Here is a 13,025-nt window from a genome sequence, read left to right on the forward strand (position 1 = left end):
TGCACAAGCACAGTCAACACTTTATCATTTTATTCTAAATAAAAATGTAATATAAAACTGGATTATTCAAGATAAACAATTACGATACAGTAGACTTTCAGAATAACAGCACCTTTGGGGATTCAAGATTCCGTTATTTCAATTTTTCCATTATCTAGAAAGTTTTATTTTTAATATATTTAATTCAGAAATAATGAAGCTAAATAAGAAATAGAGAGAGATTAACAATGTAATTTTATTAACTGCACATAAACACAAAAATGTTGAAAATGTAATGTTATATACTGGCATTAATACAATCCAGTTTTTTTTTTTTTTTTTTTATGAAAATTCCAAACACAAGAGGTATTAGAACCGATAGTACTTAGTACCTTGCATGGGTTGGAGGTTGAGAAGACGAAAGAAGATATTTGTTGATATTAGACTTGAACTTTTGTAGACTGTAATTTACAGGGAAATATGTATGAAGGAAGGTGGTTCCAGAAAATGGCAGTTGAATGAATAAACAAGGAAGATGAAAAATTGGTTCTGTGAATTTGAAGTTGGACATTAAATGGATGTTGGCTGGTGGTGGAATGGGTTCGGACTGTCTTGAAAGACAGCAGGAATTATAGAAGCCAATTCAGAAGAACAGTGCCCGTGAAAGTATCTGTAGAAAAGGCATGCAGCAGAAACAGAACGTCTATGAGACAGAGAGTGGAGAGACTTTGTTAGAGATGAGTAATTAATTAACCTAACTACCCTCTTCTGAATGGAATCCAGAAGTTTGAGAGAGGTTTTGAGGACACTGCCCCAGATGTGGGAACAATATTCCATGGTAGGGCGGATTTGCGATTTGAACATAGTGAACAGCTGTTTGGAAGAAAAGTAATGCCGAGAGCGAAAGAGAAAACCAAGTTTCTTAGATGCAGAGGAAGAAATATTTGTAATGTGCTTGTGCCAAGAGCGCTTAGAAGTCAAGGTAATTCCCAAAAGAGATATCATTTTGTTTAGAAATCGGAGTGTCAACAAAGATGAGCATAGGAGCAGAAGAATCCTCTTTGCGAAATATAAGACAATACTGATTTTAGAAGGATTGAAATCAACTAATTTGGAGAATTACCTGGCGACAGGCATTTAAGGAATTGGTAGCAGATATTTGAGAAGTTGAAGCTTATTGAGCAGGGCGAGGTTTCTCAAACTGAAAAGTGGAATGCAATGTGCTATCATCAGCAAAACTATGGATAGGATTTCTGGTCAATGAAAGGTCATTAATATGCAAGAGGAAAAGAGTCGGAGAAAGAACTGAACATTGGGGGACACCAGCATTAGTGGAGAAGTTAGAGAGCCAATCTACCTTCACCCTCAGTGATCAGTCAGAGAGAAAGCGGGATAACCAATTGCAAAAAACAGTTGGCAAACCATAAGATGGAAGCTTGTTTAGAAGACCTTAATGCCAAACACGATCGAAAACCTTTGAGAAGTAAAGAGCAACTGCTTGTGTTTCACCGAACTTTCCACTGAATTTGTCCACAAATGGGTAACATAAGTCAGAATATCACCAGTGGATTGACACTGACGGAATCCATACTGGCAATCATTGATCAGATGGAAGGTTTCTAGATAGTTTAAGAGTTGGCGGTTAATTGATTTCTCTATTATTTTAGAAAGAGTGAGTTTATTTTTGAAAGAGTAATTGCAATGGGATGATAATTGGATGGGAAGGATTTGTCACCTTTTTTTGGAATTGACTGGATATGACCAAATTTCCAAGCAGAAGGAAAAACACCTTTAAAATAAGAAAGTGAAAAAAGGAGGCAAAGAACAGGAGTATGTTCAGGAGCACAGGTTTTGAGAACAAGTGGAGAAATACCGTTCAGGACCTGGAGCTTTCTTAGCATCAAGAATGGTCAAAATCCTTCTGACATCCTTTTGATGGAAGACCACAGGAGGCATTGAATGGAGCATGCTGGGAATGATGGGAGGTGTTTTATCAAGATCCTTAATATATGAGTTGGAAGAAAAATGGGATGCTAGCAGGTCAGCTTTATCCTTGGCTGAAGTGACAACAGAACCATCTCGTTTTGATAGAGGTGGGAGCAGAGATGGAGCAAAAGTTGCAGCCAATAGCTTTGGCAAGAGACCAAAATGCTCGGCTACCATTAGGGCAAGAAGCAAGTTTTCTACTCAGCCTGTTCAAAATCTAGTTTGGACTGATTAATAACTGCTTTACAATTGTTGTGAGCTCTGGTGTAGGCAGAAAATGAAACTGAAGAATCGGAAACAAGCCAATTACAATATGCAACATTCTTTTCTTGAAAAACTTTAGCACATTTATTGGAAAACCAAGGTTTAGATAAAGGACAAAATTTTAAGGTGGAGTGTGGAATAAAGGATTCCATTCCTACAAGAATAATTTCACTGATACGATCTGAGCAAACATTGACATCATAAGTTTTGAAACAGTAATCTGACCAAGGAAAGGAGAAAATAAATCTCGCTGGTCATCCTATTTTGCATTCTTGTAATGCCAAACAACATGAGGTTGGGAAGAGCCATGAGATAAAGGCTCCATTGGAGAAGAGAATCACCAAGTTGTGATCTGAGGTGTCTAATGGACCACTCACTTCAACTGTGTACTTAGAAGGGTTGTTTGTGAGAAAGAGATCAAGGGTGCTGGCTGTATGTTAGGATTGTCCGCTATTCTGGTAGGTAAATGAACAATCTGTGCAAGATCATTATTAATCAAAAAAGCCTCATCCTCATGAACAGCTGGTCTTTGTGTGACTAGAAAAAGGAAGCCAGCTGGAGTTGTGAACATTAAAATCACCAAGGAAAATTATTTCAATGTTAGGAAAGTTGTACTGGAAAAAGTCAAAGATTTCGAAGTGATTAGTGGAGTTGGGAGATTGGTAGAGACAACAGATGAATTTAACAGAATGAGGAGAGATTTTAAGCCAGAGAAGATTGAAAAGAGGAGATTCCAAATTACCAAGTCTCTGACAGGGTAAATCGGAAAGGACATATGCACAAGTATCACCTTTGTGGCGAAAGGAATCATACAGCGAATAATTTGGGCAACTGAGATGAGCAGTGGTTTAATCAACCAATAACTGAGATTCTGTCAGAAAAAGTACATGGGGTTTGGGAGACTGTAAGTGGAAATTTTTGATCATTGAGATTAGAACTGAAACCACGTCTATTTGTGAAATGAACTAGGAAGTGTTTGGGAGGTTTAGATCTTTTTGCAGACAAACTTACTCTATTAGTCTGACAATTCATGGTGTATTCAATAGTAAAAAAAGTGTGTGTGTGGGGGGGGGGGGGGCATGCTGTATGAAATTTTTGGATATGGCGTACACATGGTAAGAATATACCCAGATCCTTGACATAACGTGGACTCGACAATGCTCCCCGCATACACACTACTAGGACTCCCTCCAGTCACCATCTGGCAGAGTAGAGATAGCAAGATTATACACTAGCTGATCTGGAAGCCTCCTAAGGAGTTACCAATAGGTTTGGTCCGGTGTACTAATCAGCGGCCATCCTGCAAACACCATTTTAGAGCTGTACCCTCAAAATGTAAGGAAGTTTGGATCTTTTCCCAGGCCTTTTCCACACCGGGTGGAAAAGCCCCGGGTTTGAATCCCGTCAACGACAGGAGAAACTTTGATGGGCTTTTTTCACTCCGTGGTTGAGTTAGTCAGTATATAGCAAGGTTTTTTACTCCAGAAAAACAGACAAACTGGCCAGAGAACACAATTTACAGACACAATATGCATGGATATATGAATTAACTTTCCCTGATATAATAGTTTGGATACCATCAAGTTTGTCACTAAGTTTTAATTTTGTTCTTCTTTTCTTCTCTGTATGAGGCTTATTAAATTTAGGAACTATAGTGAGGGGTTGTTAATTTAAAATAAATGTAAAACAGTGGTATAATCTGAGATATCAGTAGAGAATTCACTTTCAAAACGGTGAACATAAACAAATACAGTAATTATGCGACTTGCTGGTTTCTTTTTTTCGGCAATGCAAAACATCCGCGCCATATGTTTACATCCAATCTCAAAGTGCCGTGAGTTCAAATGTTCCGTTATTTGAGATGCTGTAGTTAAAAATAAATGCCTCTTGATAATGGGCAAAATTCTTCATTTATTAGTTCTAAGAAATAATTACAAAAGACAACATCCGATTAACTGAATTTTGCAACTAGATACTAATAAGATATAATATGCAACGTTAGCATTAGAGGCAGATGATGTAGAAAAGCAAGCTTGTATGGCATCAGCAAAAAAAAAAAAAAAAAAACCTTTCCATTTCACCCATCCATTCATTCTAAGTGCTTGTCTAGTTCTGCCTTGACCTTAAGTTGGAATAAACTTCCATCCGTTGTGCTGGAGGCACAACGGATGGAAGTTTATTCCAACAATCAATCACCCGCTGGCTAAAATCAAATTTCCACACATCTATTCTACAATTGTCTTTCCTCAATTTGAATTTATGTCTACTGAAGTGAATAATTTGAGCAAAAGGAAGAACCTCATCAGTACTGGGCTTGCTCAAACCTTTCAAGGCCTTATACACCTCAATCAGATTACCTCGCAGGTGCCTAATCTGTAGATGATGCAATTTTCAGAAATGAAACCTTTCTTGGTAACAGCAACCCTTTGTTCCATTCACCAATCTCGTTGCCCTTCTCTGTACTCGTTCCAGCAGCTCTACATCCTTCCTAAAATCATTACTATCATTAACAACCCTGCCAACCTTCGTATTGTCTGCAAACTTGGAGATTAACCCCGATATACCTTCATCAATATTATTGATAAATACAGAAAACAACAATGGGCCCAACACCGAAGCCTGGGAGACTCCACTAATAACATTAGTCCATGAAGAGCAGTGTCCATTGATTACCACTCTCTGTCTTCCCCCTCTCAACGGTCCCCTTATCCATAGCAACAACTTGCCCTTAATGCCACACTGCTCAATTTGTACAGCAAGTCTTCCATTTGCAACAGTATCAAAAGCCTTTCTAAGATCGAAGTACAGCCACTCCCCAGCTTACATAATACTCGACTTATGGAAATTCGACTTTATGTAAGTTTTGCTAGCCAGTGTAAACTTAAAAAAAATTGTGGAAACATATTTAGCAACATGCAGGAATAAATGGAGGTATTGTGAAAATGTCATAATGTGAACCAAATAACACGTTTTTTTTTTTATTTTGGTAATTTGTTCCAAGACCTCGGAAATTGAAATTTTCGCTATATAACTAAACTATTTATCTTTCTAAAAGGTCATTTTTATAATGGAAATTGCACTACACTTTCATCGTTATCATATGTTCCGTTATAAGAATCAGTTTTGATCGCCTTTGTGATATTTTTCTAAAACACATTTCTGGAGGCCACTACTATAAAACAATAAACACAATTTGCACTTTTTGGTTTATTGGGCTTTTCTGTTAATGCAATCTATTATAAACGGGTAGTAAACTTGATCTTATTGCATTTGCAATAATACCGATAAGAATCTTCTCTTCATTCCTATTTACTTATTACAATGGTGAAGGGAAAGGGACCAACAGAGAGTGCAAGTGCTGGCAGTGCTAGGAAATTGATTTAGAACAAAATTGATTTAGAAATGAAGATAATTAGGAAGTTTGTTTGTTTGTTATTTGGTTTTTAGGAGCATTAGCAACTAAGGCCATATTGCTCCGGGGATATGCGGTGGTCATTCCCTGACCTTTCCGCATCCTCCGTATTTCGTGGGCACGGGCTCGAACCCTGGTCTAATCAAGAAGCATGTGCTATGCACTGCTGCTCCTGCCCACCTGGCTAGGGAGGCGCCATAATTAAGAAGTAAAAAGCAGGTCAGTTTGTCTCTATTGCATGGAATTAGGCCTTGCTGCTTCAACAGTGAATATATTTTAAGGGACAGTGCATGTATAAAAGAAAATGTGAAAGGTGAAAGGATCAATGCATTTAAGATCGACAGTGATCACGAAAGAGAGTCCAGGTACAATATCGAAGACGGAAAAGCAATTAATAATATGGATGGAAAGTCAGATTCAGAAGTGAGTGCCCATGAGTCCACTGGCCATTCGAGCAAAAGCAACAAGTATTTATGAAGATATTAAGGATAAGTACGGCAAATCCCGTCAAGTTGGTGGCAAGCAACGGGTGGTTTTATAGGTTCAAGCATCACACTGGTTTCCAAAACATTAAAATATGTGGTAAAGTCACCAGTACCAATTCTGCAGCTGCAGAGAAATTTTGTGATGTGTTGGAAAACCCCCTTCTAAATCTCCACAGCCCTCAACTTCCACAGAGGTGTGCTTATCAGCTGGAGAGTTAATTCTGGCAACAATTCTGGAAAGGTAAAACTTGCTGATATTATGCCTGTCTCCTCTCTCCTTTTGTAATTTTATAAATTTAAAATTTTTGTAATTTTGTACACTTTTGTCATTTTTCCTGCACATGAGATAAAAAAATTGAATAAATAATTCTATTTACATGTTTGTTGAACATTTCTTTTTTGCTTCATCAAATTTCCGAGTGCTGCATAAGCATTTTGGGGAAATTCCAACGTACATAGAGTTCCACGGAACGCAAACCTTACGTAAGTCGAGGAGGGCTGTATATATATCAAAAAATAATTTTGATATCACATACAGCCACTTCCCGACTTAGATAAGGGTTGTCACAAAGGAACTGGATACAAAATTATATTTTGTATCCAGTTCCTTTGTGACATCATAGTATCCAATCAAATTTTTCAGACAAGACTTCCCCTTAACAAACCAATGCTGTGTCTGAACTATAACTGCAGTCTTGTCTAGATGATCCTGCAGTGCTTCTTTAACCAATTACTCCATTATTTTCCCCAGAACAGAAGTTAAACTAACAGGTCTGTAATTAAACGTGTCACCCTTTGATCCCCCTTTGTGAATTGGGGATACATTTGCACATCACCAGTCCATGGGGAACCCCCCTGAGTTCAAGGAAGCTTTCATAATTATGTCCAAGGGTTTGCTTACTTCCTTTGCTGCCTCCTTTAATATAACTGGATAGATGTCATCCATCCAAGTGCATTTCTTATATTCAACTTCAACAATTTCTCTTCCACTTTGCTCTCAGTATTATAAAATCATTTAGCTCCCTGCTAGAGTTTGATAAGCTTCTGGCCTCCACTTCCCTACAGACTTCCTCATGTGCAAATGTAGATGCAAAATACTCATTCAGTTTGTCAGCTACCTCAGCAGGATCATCTACAATCGAACCAATCTGATTCACTCCCTTCCTTCTAGAGTTTACATAAGTAAAGAAGTCTGTTTTTCTTTGCATCCTTTGCCAAAAATTTCTCATAATCCCTTTGCTTGTATAACCTCCTTTGTGACTCGATTACAGGCAAGCTTATATCTACCATAGTCTTCTGTGTACCCTGATAGTTTATATGAATCCCATGCATTTTAATTCTCTGCCACAAGTCCAGCTCATCTGCCATCCATTTAGGCCTTAGACCTTGAACAATGATTCTTAGTTGGGACAAAAAGCCTAGTAGCTTCCAAGATTATTTCCTTGAATGCTTCCCATTTAGAATTTGCTGTTGGTAATAGCATCAGTTGGTCCCACTGTATAGAATTTAAAAACTCTCTGGGGCCACTGTAGTCCCCTTTACGAAAACAAAAACCCTTTCCCTTGCCTCTGATGTAGTTACATCTTTAAAGAAACCCATTATCAGCACACTTGTGATCACTGGCACCTAGTAGTTCCTTTATCTGCAAATTCTTAATGCATGAAGGACCACTGCTGATAATTGAATCAAGAGTATTACTCTCTTTAGTTGCCTCTCAAATGTGCTGCTGTAGAAAAAAAATTATCCAATAAATTCACAAAAGCCTTGCTAGTGTGAGAGTGACCAACCCACAAGTTCCAGTCAATATCTGGGTAGTTAAAATCCCCCATTATAAGACAATCTGATTTACTGTCCCACTCTGTTTTTCTGTACGGTTGTTCATTGTACTCATCAGTGTCACTAGGCCTAACACGCACTTCTACTCTCAATTTTGCTTTCCCAGTGCTAATGTCACACCAAACTGACTAAACATTGCACTGTCCACCAATGTCAACTGGATGCACTTCCTTAGATTTTGCATTTCTTAACAGCATAACCTCTCCTCCCTTCCTATCTTGTCTATCCTTTCTATACACATTGTACTCCTCAAATTCCAATTCGGCATTCCTTATATCTGTGTGACACCACGTCTCTGATATTCCAAAAATATCTGTTTTTGATTTCGTGACAGCACCTCAAATTCATTAATTTTTATTTTTAAAATTAAATGCACAGGGCATAATCCTTATGGGTTTTGATAATTAACTATATGGTATCGGTGTAAATACACCATAGTTAACCCATATATTTGAACTACGTATGTAGCGTAGAGGGCATCGTTTTAATTGTATCTCATAATGTGGTTGCCTTCACAATGAGATAGCTACTACTGCATTACTTCAAATAAATAACGCTTCTCTAGTAGAGAAGACTACTGTTATTTATTTTCAGTGGTACCACCACCCAGACGATCATTTCGAAGCTGTGCGGCTTCATCATCAGTGGGCGGGCAGGTACCCTGGTAATGCAATAGTAGCTATCTCGTTGTGAAGGCAACCACATTATGACATACAATTAAAACGATGCCCTCTACGCTACATACGTAGTTCAAATATATGGGTTAACTATGGTGTATTTACACTGATACTATACAGTTAATTATCAAAACCCATAAGGATTATGCCCTGTGCATTTAATTTTCCAAATACATTACCACCACACCCTTTTGGCATCTCTCATAATGTGGATATAACTTCGCAACTGTGATGGCTTGTTGTATTACCAGGGTACCTGCCCGCTCACTGATGATGAAGCCGCACAGCTTTGAAACAATCGTCTGGGTGGTGGTACCACTGAAAATAAATAACAGTAGTCTTCTCTACTAGAGAAGCGTTATTTATTTGAAGTAATGCAATAGTAGCTATCTCGTTGTGAAGGCAACCACATTATGAGATACAATTAAAACGATGCCCTCTACGCTACATACGTAGTTCAAATATATGGGTTAACTATGGTGTATTTACACCGATACTATATAATTAATTTTTATTTACTAAACTCCTAGCACTGGTGTACATGGAAGTATACATGGACCTGTTCTTACTCTTAGTTATCCTAACACAGCCCATGTATTTACTTGTTCCATGATGGCTCCCACCAGTCCTCGAAATCCCCAGCACATTGCTTTCCAGGCTGCTGCTCATTCCAATAGAACCAGTGCAAGAATCACTTTTACCTCTGCCTGCAACTACTGTTAATCTATTAGTCTGTGAATCTTTCCAAACTAGCAGTTTTGCAACCCATCTAACACTGCTTCAATAGCATCAGCAAATATCCTTGCACCCTTTCTATTTAAGTGTAGTTTAGTCTATTTAAGTGTAGCCGACAGTTTGGAGAAATTCAAAGGTCATCTGGATAGTACTTTCGGGTAAGGGAAGTGCATAGAATGATAGGTTTAATTTCCTTTTTATTTATATTTTATTTTATTTATTTTTTTTATTTATTAATTATTATTATTTAGTTATTTATTTTATTTATTTTTTGTTTTTATCATTGTTTTGTTCGGATTTTTTTTTTTTTTTTTTTGGCTGGTGCAGCATAAGCCATAGGCTTTCTTGCACCATGCGGCCGTTACTAATACTATCCCTGCAGAACCAGTCTCTCCTGTTAACAAGCACAGACCACGCTGAGAAAAATTCTACCCCACGAGCCTTACACTCTCTCCAGGGCCGAACTGATTGACAAATTTACAAACATTATATATACAAAGAGATAATTACTATATAAAAAGTTCAGCAAACAGTTCTTTTCTAGGTGCAGCTACATACAGTACCAATAACATTATTAGCTTTTACTGATTAGTTGTGAATAAGTGTATGCATGAGAGAGAGAGAGAGATTATGGTACTAGGGTATTTAGATATGTGACATTTGGGCCTGATAACATGCCTAAAATATTTGGAGATTAGGGAGGGGGCCAGATGCCCATTTTGAAAATGCAATAAGTTATCTTAACTTAAATTATCTACATATAATTTTATGTAGATAATTTAAAAAATTTATATAATATAATTTTACCTATTAAGATAAAATCATGGATAAAAATAGAATCTGCTGTAAGAAATGGAATAATAGGAACACACTATTAAGTTATTATATAATATGGGTATGAGATTATAAAGTGTGGAAAAGAATTGAGCTTGTGAGAACAAGTTTTTCGAAAAATTTTTTTGGTATATTTAATTAATCAACATATTAAATTGTTTAACAAATAGTTTAATAGTCTTATTTTTAAATTCAGCCAGGGATTTTGTAAGTTATGAATTATTATTTGTAGAATTTTTGTATTGATGTTTTGGTATGAACACATGAGGAATAATTAAATAAATTTGAAGTACTGATTAAGTTTAGGTATTTTGCATCTACATTCTTTAGGGAAGGCAATAACAGAAATTTATGAAACTCTTAATGGGGAACTAAATTATTTTGTGATAACTTTAAATTGATGAAGCTAAACATAAAAAAACAGTACTGTGTTTAGGGCAATCAATAAGTAGATGCTGGACAGGGGCGCCTCCGTAGCCAGGTGGGCAGGAGCAGTAGTGCATAGCACACGCTTCTTGATTAGACTGGGGTTCGAGCCTGTGACCACCAAATACGGAGGATGCGGAAGGTCAGGGAATGACCACTGCATATCCGAATAAAGAGTGAGGGCTGGCGTCAAGAAGGGCATCCGGCCATAAAAATTGCATGCCAAAAACAATAAAAACGCTGACCCCATATAATAATGGGAAAAGGCTCTGCCAGATGTGTTGCCATATTAAGGGAGACAGCAAAGGAGGTAAGCAAACACTTAGTCATAATTATGAGAGCATTCCTGGATTCAGGGGAAGTCCCTATGGACTGGAGATGTGCAAATATAACCCCAATTCACAAAGGGGGGATCAAAAGGTGACATGAGTAATTACAGACCTGTTAGCTTAATTTCTATTCCCGATAAAAGCCTCTTAATCTTATTAATCTTAAGCCTCTCTTGGTAAGAGCACCCCTTTGTTCCCCTCACCAATCTTGTTGCCCTTCTTTGTACTCGTTCTAGCAACTCTACATCCTTCCTAAAATGAGGCCTCCAGACCTGTACACAGTACTCTAGGTGTGGCCTGCCCACTGCCTTGTATAACAGGATAATCACCTCCCGATCCCTGCTAGCAAAATTCCTATATATCATTGACAAGACTCCACATGACCTACCCTGGCAGCCCGTCTGCACTGCAAGAAGGCTGATAATACAGAACTGACTTGTGTTATAACAGTACCCTTATCAGGTATAACAGATCTGAATAATAATGAGGAAGAGAGTGCTTAGCATCAGCTTGAAGTGCAAGTCATGGAAATCATTTATTTATATTTTTTTTCTTTAAAGAAAGTTCCCCCATTTTCCACATCAATGCAGATTCATTCAGTGCTCTGTTTCATGGAATCTATTACAAGTGAGTGCTAAGTGGGGGTCTACAATACAACAAAAGCTGGAACTGGTTGAAAGACAATAGTACCATGAGAAATTATTTCACAGCTGTTCAGAAAGTGCTGGCACTAATCAAATATTCAAATAATCATACCTAGAGAAAGAAAGCAGCCATAAGCAACTACATGGGTTGTGTTAGGGTTACAAAGAAAGAGAGAAAGAAACAGAGGGGGAAAAAAAAGAGAAAGAAAAAGCTCAATGCTGGATGCATAATTCAAAACATAGTAGCCATGGGTATTATGGTAGCTAACTGAAAGTCTTCAGAATTTTTTCACTCATCATTTGTTATATAGTAGTCTCCACAGCTTCAGCTAATTAACACAAAGATATAAACTATCCTTTGGAGATGAAGGATGACTTCAGGGAGTAACACAACTTTCAAGAAGTTTCCTCAGCCCAGTATTCATACTAGGGTCTTCAATTAAAAGACAAAAGGAGTTATGATGCTTTTAACTGCAAAGCACATGAATTCAAAAAGGAGCACATTCAATAAATGAGAACTGTCCAGAAACTGTGACAGTCTACTGAGATGTAAGTGACAGGAAAGCAAAAATAAGATTGAGGATATACTACAAACCAAACAAGTGTGAAGAATATCATGATAACTTTTGCAGATGAATGAATTAGGCAAGCATATAATGAATGTACAATCATGAGCGACTTTAATTTTCCAGAGTTCATAGGTGGGTTAGTACAACAAGAGTATATTACTTCTATACCTTCTACTGGAATGCCAGCCAGTTTTGTAGAGGTTTTGGCAGGACTCCATGGCTGATTGTTATCAGAGCTGTGGCATCACCAAAATGATGCTAATTTAAAAAGGAAAGAATGTCTGAGATAATAAATCCTGCAATATCCAGAATTCAATGTGCCAGTGCATGCTTCTCCAGGAAGTGGAGTAGTTCACAAATTTAAAACTTTCTGCTTTCACCACTGCTGGGTCTTCAACACTGTTGAGTACACGGTAGAAATAAGCACATCTACATTTTTTGGGACATATAAGATATTGGTGATGTGGTTCTGATATGAAAACCAAATGCTTGTTGGCTCCTGTCTATTTATATTTACTAATTCAGAGGGAAGTTCATATTTTTATGAAGAATTCTACTAAATACAAAGATTTTCCCAAATACTTTTGACAACCAAATTAAGATTAGTATCTTATACTGAGCACACGAGCTTAATGACTACAAAAAAAAAAAAAAGGAAAGAGGGAGAGAATTTGACAAGCTATATACTGCGAGTTGTTTCAAGGGAGTTGTTTTCTCACATATACCAACATGCTGAAGGTGCAGCAGGTTTGTGTCACACCTTCTACATAATGAGCAAAACTGAGAGCATATTTTGTTGTTGGGAATATTTTAGGAAAATATATTGTTCTTTTTCATAATTTTTCTGCA

At 37.3% G+C, this 13,025-nt stretch overlaps 1 protein-coding gene across 1 annotated transcript in view; it reads right to left on the minus strand.

The window, feature by feature from the left end:
• gammaCOP (coat protein (coatomer) gamma) overlaps nucleotides 1-13,025 on the minus strand; it is a 206,837-nt gene that overhangs the window by 136,893 nt on the left and 56,919 nt on the right. The window lies entirely within an intron of this gene.

The sequence above is a fragment of the Mastigoproctus giganteus genome, chromosome 2 (genome assembly GCF_048544385.1).
Source record: "Mastigoproctus giganteus isolate SK-2022 chromosome 2, ASM4854438v1, whole genome shotgun sequence".
Taxonomy (NCBI): domain Eukaryota; kingdom Metazoa; phylum Arthropoda; class Arachnida; order Uropygi; family Thelyphonidae; genus Mastigoproctus; species Mastigoproctus giganteus.